At 43.2% G+C, this 13,149-nt stretch overlaps 1 protein-coding gene across 3 annotated transcripts in view; it reads right to left on the bottom strand.

Moving 5' to 3' along the window:
* Positions 1 to 12,884, bottom strand: part of ITSN2 (intersectin 2) — a 158,040-nt gene extending 145,156 nt beyond the window's left edge. For 2 of the 3 annotated variants that reach the window (XM_088467285.1, XM_088467286.1), the window contains exon 1: positions 12,614 to 12,883. The gene's annotated coding sequence lies outside the window, so the exon portion shown is untranslated. Of the gene's footprint in view, positions 1 to 12,613 lie in introns of all 3 variants that reach the window. The other variant, XM_088467287.1, reaches the window with a different exon arrangement.
* Positions 12,885 to 13,149: the final 265 nt, after the last annotated feature.

Genomic DNA, 13,149 nt, shown 5'->3' with positions numbered 1-13,149 from the left:
TTTAGAGATTGGTCGAGATCTGTGTAGACCACAACTGCCGATGTTTCCTAAACATTGATTGAGGGTTGCCATCGATGGTGCAATATTGATAGTCACCAGCAATGGCAAACTGCTTAGTTTCAAATCATCGATGGTCGGTTGCCATCCATAATCAGAGGCTCTGTGATAGATAGAGATATATATATATATATATATATATATATATACACACATACACACATATATATGTGTGTGTATGTATATATAATGTGTGTGTAAACAGGAGCAGATATATATATATATATATATATATATATATATATATCTCTGCTCCGGGCATCATGGGGAAGGAGGAGGAGCTGAGGCCGGAGGGGCGCAGCTAGGCTGCCTGGGCACATAGAAGCAGCAGCCAGAGCCACGGCTGCTGCATCCTGTACATAACAGTGATCACTGTAGTTCCGGAGGCCGCAGCGGGAGGGTGTCCCGCTGGCAGCCGAGATACATAGCTACTGCTTTTTACTGAAGGGGGATGGGGCCGGCTGCCCGATCACTACTGGCCACAGTGATCGGGTCACAGCAGCAGCTGCGGCTACATGAGCCGCGGCTGCTGCTTCTATGGGAGGGGGGTTGCTGACGCTGCCCAATCACTGTAGCCAGCAGTGATCGGGACACGCTGGAGAGGCAGCCACGCTTGCAGTGTAGGCGGCTGCTGGAAGATTAGCTTCCCACAGCCCCCTAGTGGGCATTTCTAACTGGTCGTATCAGATACAACCATGTCAGGGAAAGCCCAGCCTGGTGTGGTCGTATCTGATACCACTGTGCCAGGCAAGTGGTTAAGCGTGCTGTCCCAATCCAAATCTGAAAACCATCTAATGACAGACGCCACATAATGTTTAGCCTGTACAAAAGAGAAAGGGTGAATACGAAATGAGGGAAACCTGACGCCTCCGCATAAGTAAGAGCGTTTTAATGAGATATTGAGAAAAGTACCAATATTGGTCAAGCCTTCTCCATGGAGCTTGGTAAAAGGGAATGGTGCCCTACCCCCTGAAACTCCAGGTTTCTTATAAAAAGGCCAAAAAAATAGATTTATGGGAATTTAAATGTCAGAGATGGCGAAGAATATGCCACACTTTTCACGTAGACCACAAAAGAGGATTATCGCGTAGACGATTTGGAATTTCTTCATCATGCACATGCAAAAAAGCCTACTAACTTACAGCCTTCTAGAAATTGGCCCTCAATTGACGAATTAGCGTAAAGGTCTTGGTCATGAAGCCAGTCCCGGAAATACCTCATTATAGCTGCGTGATTATAATTTAGGATGTGAGGAAAGTTAATGCCCCCATTCACTTTGGTCTGCTGTCATTTGATCAGACCGATGCGCGGGCGCACAGATGTTTTTATTCTTAAAACAACTGCAACACTTTGCAAATAGGAGGACTCCAATAATTAACTTAGGAGACCTCTGAGGACAATGCATTCCTCTGGGGTTTACGTAGGACATCTCAGGGGTGAATAATCACGCAATCAAACAATACCTCATTTTGGAATAAAGTAAAACCTACCGAATGTATTTATTTTACACAACCAAGTCCTTTGTGCTAATCTGGGGTAAGGCTTTTTGAATAAATACATTCTGATTCTGTAATGTATGCAAATGAGATGTGAAAAATGTCTAACGGGTGAATATTTTAACTACTGGATGTGATAGGATTAACAACTAGATGAAAAAGGCACACAGTGCTGGCTTTCTGCACTCTAACATACATATAACAAACAAATATCTGACGATTACGTATAGCAGATTACAGACATCACACACACATGTAATATTAGCTGAACACTTAAAAGCTGTTCAGAATTTGTAGAGATTGAGTGGTCTTCAATAGGCCTGAACTCAGTTGCAGCAGGCTTGCTCAAGGCATTTTTGCTTATTAGAACTGCACAGAAAATAGTAACTAAAGTTCACAGCACATAGCCCACCCACTGTATTTTACCTTAACCCCTAGTGGCGTAAGTAAGCGGCACCAGAAAACTGTGGATTTCTTGGCTTTCGGCAGCATTGGACCAGGAACATACATTGTGGTTCCGATACTATAAAGCACTACACATGGCATACAAATAAAGAGGATAACTATGTAATCCAATGGGGGAAAAAACAAAAACATTCTCACAACAAAGAGAATGCTACACAAATATGACAACATTTTTAGTGAGTAAAGTCTAAGAGTACTCAACATGCACCCCCCTCCAGCTGCAGCGGAACTACACATCCCAGCATGACCTGCCACAGTTTTGCTATAAAGGCATGCTAAAACTGTGGGCCTAATTCAGACCCGCTCGCGAGCGCTGAGCGCTCGCAAGCGGGTCGATGGTGCCCTAATGCGCATGCGCACGACGGAGGGAGCTCAGTCGTGCGCATGCGCGAGACCCGCATAGCGACAGCCAAGCTGTCGCTATGGATCTCGCACCAAAGGGGGTGTGCTGTCGATGGTGACTGACAGCACGCCCCCTTTGGTGGGCGTGCCGGAGGCGTTGCTGCCCAGACGGAGGCGTTCCCATGGGAACGCCTACCGTCTGGGTCCGGCCCCACTGACATCACTCTGATAGAGCCAAAAGCACTCCTGGGCTTGCGGCAGCGAGACCCTACCGCAGGGTCTCATCGCAAGCCCGATGGTCGCGATGGTCATGGCCATCGCGCCCATCTTTTTGGCCGCTCCATTTTTAGGTAGGAGGACCCTGATTCAGAGCGAGCGCTCTGGTCACAGCGTCCGGCTCTGAATCAGGCCCAGTGTCAGGACATGCTGGGATGTGTAGTCTGAGAGCAGCTGGAGGGGCCACCTGTTGAATAACCCTGGTCTAAACTACTCCCGGTGATGAGGTAGTTAAACAATTTATCCACCTTAATGACGGCACATCTCGAATCTTGTTTTTCAACTGCACATCTTCCTGAGGGGGGGGCACCAGCCTGTACTGTCTGAGTACAGGCAGATGTTATATACACTATACAAGACAGCATCTGAGCAACGGCTCCGGCAAGCATGGGGGATCGACTTTGAAAAGTAAACCCCACCTGGTCAATTACATTTATTAAAAATGAAACGTACACACGAGTGTATTAATGCATTAACCGATAAAGATATTTTGAAACAATTAAATCTAAGGGTCAAATTCAATTATCCGCGAAAAGTGCATTTGGAGAAAAAGTTCTCCGATTTGCACTTTTCGCCTGTTTTCAAAGTATCTCCATAATCAATTCACTGGAGTTTTCGCCTAGGCGAAACTCCATGGGCAAAAACAGGCGAAAAAATTTCTCCAGCAAAAGGCAGGAGAAAAGAAGAGCAAAACCCATAATGACTAATAGGGAAAAATAAAACAAAGTGATGGAAAACTGAGAAAAAAAAAAAGTGGGGGGCCTGGTACTTTGGGGGGCTATATGGTTGGGACAGGTGATTTTGAGATTGTAGGAGGCTGCAGCAGGTGTCTCTTTTAGTTTTTTTAAATTTTCATTTTAGAGATATCAAAATATACTAGTACCCATTTTCAGGTACCCCAAATTTGACCTCTGTACTTATTTTGCCCAAAAACATGGCTTTCTATCATTTTTCCACACATATGCCACTATGCATATAACAGCCCATTGCAACAAAATAAGGGCCTGATTCAGAGCCGGACGCTATTTGCGCTCGCTCGTCAAGAAAAAAGGGGTGGCTATTCAAATGAACCGTTCGCTGTTTGTGGTCTGTTCACGCCTCTAGGTCTGAACGAGCGTACAAAACTTGCGGTCGTTTTTTGGGAAACTACGCCCCCTGGCCGCTCGGATCCTACGTCATGTCCGCTATTTATTAGATTAATCGAGTACATCGACCAGGGTATGAACTGCTCGCTATTCTTGTGGTTGGTTTTTGCTACCACAATTTTGCGAGCAGTTCTGGCTATAAAATAACCCAGTGACGTGGTCAATGACGCTGCTGTTTTAAATATGCACACCCATAAAACGCCCGTTTTGACCTTTAAGCACGCCTGCGATCGGATCTCCACTCCCCGTTTTCAAGCACCTTCCCCTGTTACCACTCACATACGCCTCTTTCTGTCACTCAAATTATCAGGCATTCGCTATTTTGCGAGCACATGAATTTCGGCCGCACTGAGTGGTTCGCGCATGCGTATTACGATCCGTACGCATGCACAGTTGGGCAAACATCGCTCGGAGCGAACGAGCAGCCACTTGCGTCCGGCTCTGAATCAGGGCCTAAGATCACTAATTACTTTTATTAGGGCTACTAATACTATTCTATATTGATATCCAGGGTCACTGAAGCTTTTTATGGGGTACAGACTGATTTCCCCCACCAAAAAAAATTTCCGTTTCGCTCTGTAAGACATCCGCCTATCCGCCTTTTTGCGTGTTTTACAATTGAATAGGGCAAAAAACACACATGGAGAAAACATCACGTCAAAACAGGCGGATTCAGTCCGCTTTTTGCCAGACGGCACTTTTCGTGGCAAATTGAATTCGGCCCTAAGTGACAAGCATGTTACTGGCAGGGGACCACACGGCGTAACCTATAACCTGACTTCTGACCTCTACGTGTACTTAACGGAAAGATCTGAAGGCAATATGTCACCTCTATACTAGCAGAAAACTCCCACAAGTCACGGAACCCCTGCAATAAAGCAGCATCCTCATGCTTTCACACAATTCCCTTACCTGGAGAAACACAATAACAAGTTGTTGGTTTTTTTTTTGCAGAAAATCTGTATAATTTGTGAATAAGCAAACTCACATTTTTGGGCTTTATGGTAATTGTTCTCCTAACTTAGTCCATGTATTGCTGTATACAGTAATTACGTTGTTTAATCTCAGTACGGGGCTGCAGACTCAGTGTGGCATCATATAAATATAAGATAAATCATAGAAACCAAAATGCATGCAGGACAAATCAAGCTGTCCCACAAGCCCATCCACCAGCATCACATCACAGTCTGTTCTGCCAGATGACAATATTCAGAAAAAAATGAGACATTCTGTAGTACTTAGAGTAACAGGGATCACAGACTCTAGAAATAGACGAATGGTTTCTTTTAAAGCCTAAAAAAAAACACGAATTAAAGTGGCTTTGCGGCTGCGTGTGGAATGGGGAAACTGTACGGGTTAGACTTTCCTTCACTGTCACAATACTAGAGTATACTCAATAAATGTATAAAGAAAAAATAAAGTAAGCAGATATAAATTTCATCTCCATACATCTTCCATTGCTTTCAATACATACATCACAGTATTGCCAAGTTTGGCAATCAGAACACTGACAGGATGAGAGCAACCTGTAGCCAATCAGAGCACTAGAAACACTGAAAGGACTGGTCCAACCTGTTGCCGAAGATTCAGAACACGGACAGGAATGGACCAACCTGTAGCCAATCAGAGCAATAGAACAAAGACATGATTGGACCAATCTGTAGCCAACCAGAGCAGTATAACGCTGACAGGACTGGACCAACCTGTAATCATTCATTAACCGACACGATGTTAAAAAGAGACCAGAGACTGTATCTGGCAACACACGGAGACCTAGCCTGCAGCCAGCACAGCGTTCTCACACTACAGTGTATTTGGGTGTAACATTCTCCAGCAATCACTGTTGCTATTCACAATCGCACCTCCCTCCTTTTACATCTATAATGTTTAACTCACCCTTTGCTTAGCAGGATACAGCTGAATTTAACTTCCTGCAAATATATTACACATAATCCAGAAGGAATACAGCATTGGTGACATAAAACAGAAGTCATACTATAAATAGGCATTAGCACAGGAGGGATTGAGGCACCAGCCTATATGAGCTCACAACACAAAGGAAGGAGGAAACAGGTCAGGCATAAGGTGTGACAAGACTGGGTACATCGCTAGAGAGGAAAAGCAGGTTCAGGTAGATCACTGGGGTATTAGGCACCAGCTCCAAAAAACAATGAAACTGGTTTACAATGAGGCGCAACTAAAGGCTTCTCTCTGATACTTTTACACCTACTTTGCTATAAGCTAAAACAGACCTGCCTCATTATGACGAGGCATCAAGTTGAAGGTTGAACCAGTAAGGTATAAAAATGCAGCCTATTAATTCATAACAGGATAGTGACATTAATGAGGCACGAGACACCTGCTCAAAAAAAAAATATTCTGTGTAGAATAGGGCCAAATGGAAGACTGCGCCTTTCCTTTATCATTATAACAAGGATACCTATTCAGAAATTAATTCAAATGTTGCTCTGTGCCCACAGCCATATTTCAGTGAAAGCCTGCCACAGTCAGCCGATAAGTAAATAAACTCTCCTGTTGGGTGCAATCTCATGAATGGTCATCCCACATAATTTCTGCCTTTGCTGCGTGTAGTAGGGTATAAACACTCATTATACCCTCTAGTAGAATGCAGCAGTGTGCAGCAGATGGCACCTCAAACCGGTGTCCTTATGTAAATGGAAATCAAACAAACACCTGAAAGCAGACAAGAAAGACTGAAATCATCAGAATACAGGTTGAGTCTCCCACATCCAAAATGCTTGGGACCAGGGGTGTTTTGGATATCGGAATATTCCGTATTTTGGAATATTTGCATAATATAATGAAATATCTTGGGTGTGGGACCCAAATCTAAACACATAATGCATTTACGTGTTATATACACCTTATACACACAGCCTACAGGTCATTTTTATACAATATTTGTAATAATTTTGAGCATCAAAAAAAAAGTTGATGTACATACATGAAATTCATTTATGTTTCATATACACCTTATACACACAGCTTGAAGATAATTTTAGACTGCTAATGATTTTGTGCTTTTAAAAAAGTTTGTGTACATTGAACTATCAGAAAGCAAAGGTTTCACTATATACTAAAAATATTCCCTATTTCAGAATATTGTATATGGGAGACTCAGCCTGTACGGGCCTACTAAAGCAGTATGTATTTACACATGTGAGAGTAAGGAAGAATTACAATTGCTCACATTCCTTTTAGTATGCAGTCACCTAATACTACAATCCCAGCTTGTGCCGAAAGTAAGGGACTATAGTAATGCCACAAAGTAGACGAGGCTGTATTAGGATAACGAATAAAACACTAACGGGAAAAGTTCTGTTTCGGATATTGCTTTTAGTGACATGCAAAAAATACAGAACCGTGGTCCCCTAATTATCGTGACTAATATAGAGGGAGGGTCTCTGTTTGTCAGTGAATGGATATTGCTAATCAAATGCAGAGTAACTTTAAATTCTGTGTGATAAATGGTAATGGATTACCTGGAAAGGTCTTTGAGTCCTATTGGGAGAAATGCGCTATATCAATAAAATTATTATTATTGGAACCCTAATTCTACAATACTGGGCATGGACCATGAAAAACATGGACACAACGGGTGTGATCTACACCTGGACAAACCATATTGGAATGCCAGTAGTACAAACGCAGTTTATTTATTTGCGCGTCGGCGAATGCCGCCTGCTTTTACCTGCAGTCCAGGAATGCTGACAAACTTCATCTTTATATCGCCATATACAGTTGAGCAAGGATGGTCCCCTCACAACTCTAATCCGTCAACACATTTTACATACCGCCTCCTACCACAGCCCCCACCGTGCAGCGTAACATGGTTGGGTCCAAGTACCCCTATCCCAAACTGAGGCCTAGAACCCACACAGACCGTGAAGTAAAAATTAGTGACTTGACGTTTCTAGAAGTCATCTTTGCAGAGGTTTAGTTATGGTTTATCACTGTTTTCCGGTCACTAGATATGCCCTAACCGTGCTCTCCTTTACACACGACAGCGATCTCATCCATTTTCATTATCCACTGAATTGGCCACAGCTTTACATTGTACAAATATAGTCGTTGAGATGGCGCAATAAATCCTTTTACCCGATTCCCTAATAAGCGCAATACTGGGTCGTCCGTCGCTCCTATTAAGAAGCAGGACAAACAATTCACGTCTCTTGGTAAAAAGCCAGACCTGAAATCAGACGTTGCAAACAGATGGGGGGGAGGTGGGAGAGAATGCAGAAAATGTAGCCATGCACAGTAATATACTATATAGGCATTAAACCTTAAGCATCCATCCCCCCTGGGAAAAAAAAAAAAAAAACGACATCAACCCTACATGAGGATTCCATCTTTCTGTCTTCTGCCCATGTAATAAGGTTGCGTCAACCGGGTCGTTATCTAGTTTATCACTTTCCCTCAATAAAGGGGTAAGTGAGACGGTCTATTGAGTATTTTGCAGGATAAGGGTTGAGTCTAATATGAAGCAAGGATGTTTCGGTCAGCAGAAAAGTGTGTCACAGTGCAACAGGGACTAACAGCAAAAAAGCTAAGCCTGGAGGTTCCAGGGAGCCCCGCCAGGCCGAGTCACACACGTGACTGAAAGACTAGTAGATATTTATCGGAATAAAAGCCACAATCACAATGTCTTTACTCCGCCTTAGGAGGCAACCAGGAAAAATGCAAAACCCACTGATTATTTTCAGATGGAACATCTGAAACAAAGGCCCCCCCCATACATCAGCAAATGATTGCAGCAATTGTGCAATTTGCAATCGATTGTGTATAAAAATCTTTCCCTTTTTTAATCGATTGTGCCAATTCTGCAATTGATTGAAAAAGGGAAAGATTTTTATACACAATCGATTGCAAATTGCACAATTGCTGCAATCAGTTGCTGATGTATGGGGGCCTTTAGATACATTGCATATGGAGATTATTTCACACAGAGGCTTCAGTATTTATCAGGGGCCAAGATCAGCAATATATTTTTGTGCAAAAAGGGGTATATTTACTAAAGTGAGAGAGTTTTTAGAAGAGGGGATGTTGCCCATAGCAACCAGATTCTACTTAACATTTAACTAGCAACTTCTAGAAGAGAATAGCTAGAATCTGATTGTTGCTATGGGCAACATCTCCACTTCTAAAAACTCTCACTTTAGAAAATAAACCCCAAAATATCCAAAATTATTAGTCAACTTTTGAAGTGATATTAACTCATGTTTGCTTAATTAATAATATGGCGTACAAATATGTTGTAACCCATAGCAACCAAACTCTAATACTTTTTATTGTTGTTGCTACTTAGAAAAAAGGAACGGAAACACCTGACTGGTTGCTATACACACGGCACCTCAGAAAGTTTATCCTGAGTCTTGCGTTGATGTTCTGCATGGTAGATTGCAAATTTACAATATACTTCACCCAATTTTGTCCAGTATTAAAAATATAGACTATCGGGGAAGATTTTTGGTGCGGATTGGTCCCCACCAAGGTGTATTCCAGAGGACAAGTAGCACTGGCCACAGAAACAAATCACTGCTGCCACAGATTTATGACTTATTTTCAATAACTACAAATAACGCCCCTTCTCTGGCGTCTAAAAGTCACAATGATTCATGGGTGTCCTAATTACCACATTGCCTTGTTCATTCTTGTTACAACCTGTATAATAGCTACAACAGGATCAGAACAATACAGCACTGTCTAAGTCTGCCCAGCAAGAGGGCCGGGATAGTATTATAGGCTCCTGTCTCATAGGCAAAATACTACCATCTCTGTTATGTTAAGCAGTAATCATTTGTGGCCGACTGTGGTGGGGGTCCTTGGTGGGCACGACTGCTCAAAGCAGAAACTTAAACCAGAACTACAACAGTGAGTACGCTAAGCTAAAAAATAAAAAAATATGTGGGTCCCAGGGACCCCTCAGTTTAATTAGGGTCCTACTTTACTGTTTCTGGGTCCCATAACAATGCTTTTGAGCTCACCATATGCAGGGCTGGCAACAGACATATTGGGGCCTGGAACGATCATGCTTTTGGAACCTCCATCCCCTCCCAGTAGGTACATGCGGACGGCGGTCAATCATACCGATCCTGTTAGGGAGATGGCTTTGGAGACCTGGCTGGGTCACCAGAGCTGCCTTATCCAGCACCTCCGCTAGGTCCTCCACAAAGTCTCCAACTGGGATACTACTGTCCATCTCTAGCTCGATGAGCTGGAGCCCCAAGCTTGCCCCACTAAGCTTTCTCCTGGCCCGGACAGAGGCTGGAGAGCTGGATGTAAACAGCAGAGTACTGGCTTGCCAGAGGTAGGGCGTGCAGGAGCGATGAAGGCAGCGACAATGCAGGATTGCTATTGGCTACAACGCACAGCCAGGTCATATAGGTCATCCTAGCATATCCTGCGCAACCCTCTCATTTTTCAATACTGCATCCCTCACTGCCTACAGCGCATAAAGGACACGCTATAGTACGTAAGTGCAAACACTCAAATAGTACTTATTTGCAATAATGAATAGGGAGGATTATAAAATATGGTGCAAAGCAACGAAGTGGCTCTACCCGACACATGTCACTCTCTTTATCCTCCTCTATGGGACTGCAGAAGGATCTGAAATGTTAGAAATCAATAGTTCTCATTCTTTAACCTTAGCAGTACCAGGTGTCCTCCATAATGATCTGAAAGCCAGTAACATAGAACAAAAAACATTATAGTAAACAGGACAGATTATTGCTACACCACCCGTGGTCTTCATTTACTTTGTATCACTACAGATAACTAGCGCATGGATAGAGACTCATTCCATGGCAAAGGCAACCTTACATCAGGCATCACTGATCTCTGCACAAGGTTAGTAAACAAGCATCCTTGTACACAGCAACGGTGCAGTGCGATGATACACGGTCATATCTGCATATGCTCTAAAACATGCACCACTGGTATGGTGTCTGAGAGCTTCTATTTATGTCACACAGGCCTGCTCTGCAACATACCAAGGCAGACACACACCTGCTAATCCAGGACAGGAGCAAGGCTAGGAGCAGAGAACCTCCACACACTCAGCAAAGCCACGATCACCAACCTCCAACACATATTCTACTAACACGTTCCATACGTATCGCTCAACTGAGACATGAGGGGAGATGGATCAAGCCTACTAAAGACAGTTGGAGAAGATGCCCATTGTAATTTGTAACCAATCAGCTTCTAGCTAGAATTTATCAAATACAGTCTTAACCTGTGGGTTTGCAGTCAGGGCATGCTGGGATGTGTAGTTCCACAGCAGTTGGCGTGCCACACGTTGCCTTCCCAGTTCTATAACATGAAAGCCGATTGACCTGAGGATCGAGTTTAAGAACCTCTGATCTAGTGTGTACCCGGCATTACACTCTACAGGGAAATGCGCATTCACAGAGGTCAGTAGAACTAATTAAAAATAAAGTTATATGCCAGTAAGATTATTGTTAGGCACCTGCTCCTAGAGTATGAACAGATATAATACAATGTTTCATGTTCCACAAACAGCAATTAACACAGCACCACAATACGGCCTATTACATTATCATCCAGCACAGACCATGGTGACTAGATATGAAAGTGTGTAACCCTAAACTCTGTCGAAAACACAGGGTCCTCCTAATTTATCAGAGGATGCTGCCATAGCTTGCCAGCACATGTGACATCATGACAGAACATAGCAAGCACCAGGGCAGTTACAGACAAGCAGGAAAGAGTCTGCAGGGGGGGTATTGAAGACGCCCCTGCGGCTTTCCTTGCAGCAGTGTGCCTCTGGGTGGTGGCATTGGTTACACACTTCTCGTTATGGCAAAGGCGGTAACTTCTCCATGTTATCCTATTTAAGAAGAATCCACTATAAGGATGTAATACCTCAATCCTCACAGCACTATTGCCATTTGCATGGGGTTGTAAAAGGACAAATACTTTAGTAATACACTTTTGTATGTGGACACAGAAGATTTCAATCGCTGTGATAAACAGCTCGAGAACACAATTTCTATCACATAATAATAATAATAATAATAATAATAATAGGGTTCCTGTATTCCTATAAGACATCCTATATAAGCAAACATCCTATAGGGAAGTATATATTGCTGCAATTATTACATAAGTAGTGGACAAATATCAGTTTTCTATATGTGACTGTTCTATAAGTGTCCCAAATGCTGATCACCTGGGTGCAGACTATAGGAGGCTGCTCTGATACATGCATCAGATAGGTGAGCTGTTGTGTTTAAGTAGAAGAGGGGCACTGCATACATACATACATACATACTAGAGGATAATAACATACACATACATGTTTATAAATGACATACATATCACATACAAAATAAATACATACATGTCACATATATAATAAAGGATAATATACACATATACATGCATGTCACCTACATACATGTACAGATCAAACATGACATGCACAATAAAGAATAACATACACACATACATAATACAGGGCAGTAAAAACCTATACATACATATATATATATATATATATATATATATATACACACACACACACACACACGGGAATATACATTACTAACATACATACATGTCACACATATAATCAAGGATAACATAGATATCACCTACATACATATACAGGTATACACATGACATGTATACATGTCACTTACATACACACACAGGTATACATGTCACCTACAAACATATACCGGTTACATACACATGACATGTATACATGTCACCTATCTACAGGTATACACATGACATATATAATAACATACATACATACATGTCGCCCCTCCCCTGGCTGCTCACCTCCTGTACACCTCTGGTTTCTCTCCTCCGTCTTCCTGCTGCTGCTGCCAGGCTGAGGCTCTCCGTGCCCCTAGTCTGCCTGACGCTACAGCAAGCCCCACAGGACAAACCAGCTCCCAGCGCGCAGCCGCCCGTCGCTGGCGTCACCGGTCGAGGCCCAATAATAAGGTGCGGGAACTGCGTGGTGAGAGCGGGCGGGCGGGCGCAAGCAGGTGCGGCGGCGTCGATCTGCAGGTTCAAAGATCAGCGGGCGAGTTGAATGTGTACGGCCGGTAGAATGGGAAAATGGCACTAGGAGAACAGGTGGCTGGGCAGGGAGGTGCAGGAGATAAGATGGAGATTATACAGGACATACAGTAGTAACTCACACACATGCTCATACTGATCTCCCCAGGCCTGCTATCCCTCACTGGCAGCTAGAGAGCCACAGGTTACCTAACTGTTATAGAAGTGTAATAGACACTTAGGGGTCAGTTCATTAGGAGTGATTCCAAATTGCTTGTTCCAGGGCGTACATACTGGTAGCCTCAATATGC

This window comes from Taudactylus pleione, unplaced genomic scaffold (assembly GCF_031769625.1).
Source record: "Taudactylus pleione unplaced genomic scaffold, aTauple2 ptg000070l, whole genome shotgun sequence".
Taxonomy (NCBI): Eukaryota; Metazoa; Chordata; class Amphibia; order Anura; family Myobatrachidae; genus Taudactylus; species Taudactylus pleione.
This window is presented reverse-complemented; position numbering and strand designations above follow the sequence as displayed.